The sequence below is a fragment of the Limulus polyphemus genome, unplaced genomic scaffold (genome assembly GCF_000517525.1).
Source record: "Limulus polyphemus unplaced genomic scaffold, Limulus_polyphemus-2.1.2 Scaffold1803, whole genome shotgun sequence".
Classification (NCBI taxonomy): Eukaryota; Metazoa; Arthropoda; class Merostomata; order Xiphosura; family Limulidae; genus Limulus; species Limulus polyphemus.
In genome coordinates this window covers 117,972-119,161 of record NW_013667413.1, presented here as the reverse complement: position 1 = coordinate 119,161, position 1,190 = coordinate 117,972, and the positions used below count along the sequence as shown (strand labels likewise).

The window sequence follows — 1,190 nt, the reverse complement described above, 5'->3', positions numbered from 1 at the left end:
GTACATTTGCTGTTATGTTAAACTTGTATTAAAGTTTTTTTTTCATTACCCATTCAAGCCATCTCCAGCCATTACATTATATTTTATTTTTAGCATCACTTTAAAGTTACGTGAAGTTATTCATTATTACAACCTCCAAAAAAAATTCTAGACTTCCACCTAATGTTGTATAATTAACATAATAAATCACTTTACTTTAGGCTCCAAGTTCAACGTTACTTCACTCTAGTTAGGACTAAGCAAGTCAACATTCTTTTTGTCTGCAACAAAGTCAACATGCCTAAGGCTCCATCCATTCAGGTTTCACTATTTTTAAACTATAACAGTATAAGTTATATGTATAAATGTTCCCCACCGTACAGCCAAAATACTTATAGTACATGTGAAACTTCCATGTACAGAGACGAGATGTGTTTGTGTTTGAGTTAATACAGCCCAGTTAGTCTAAATCATGTATATGAAAAACGGTCAACAGAAATGCGAGTTTCTCGTTTGTTCACTTTCTGACTAAACCGAGTGCCAATCATTGACTTGCACCAAGCTACACAGTCAGTAAAGAATAAAGGAATACCGGTTCTTACCTTGTTACTTAATATAATCAGTACTTCACAACACTATATAAACAAACTATGAAGAAAAAAACAAAACAGCCGTACATCCAAAATCACTTGCGATAAAATTGATATAAAACTGTCAATAAATATTTAATCCTACCTCCTTTCTTCCCTACCGCCATTGATTTAAACAACCTTATATCGAATACTCTCTAACCGCCGGCACTTATGATTGTTCTGGAGTCTAGGTGATTTATTACTTATCCTACCGTAATAAGTTCTGTTTATTTTATTTTAACTAGTTTTTAAAATTCATAAGGAACCAACAAAAAGAACTTGAATAGAGAGCTATGATTTTTTAAAGAGCACTAAATGATATTTCTCAAACAATGAGTTTACAAACTTTTACACTATATTAATAAACATTATGCTCTAGCGGAAGTATGAGATTTAGGGTAAGTCATGGGAATAGTAATACTTTAGTTGAGAATAAGCATTACTCTCTATGGGATAAGTTTGGCTGAATCCGCAAGTTTTCATAAATAGTATTAAAAAATATACATATTTGTTAAATTCAACTACTAAATAAAACCAGAGTTGGAGATAAGTGTAAGTTAATATATTTGAATGTATCGA

At 31.3% G+C, this 1,190-nt stretch overlaps 1 protein-coding gene across 4 annotated transcripts in view; it reads right to left on the bottom strand.

Annotated features, from left to right (window-relative positions):
* LOC106464988 (serine/threonine-protein kinase VRK1-like) overlaps window positions 1-764 on the bottom strand; it is a 69,862-nt gene extending 69,098 nt beyond the window's left edge. For 3 of the 4 annotated variants that reach the window (XM_022392810.1, XM_013925178.2, XM_022392811.1), the window contains exon 1: window positions 715-764. The gene's annotated coding sequence lies outside the window, so the exon portion shown is untranslated. Of the gene's footprint in view, window positions 1-581; window positions 666-714 lie in introns of those variants that run through there. The other variant, XM_022392808.1, reaches the window with a different exon arrangement.
* Window positions 765-1,190: the final 426 nt, after the last annotated feature.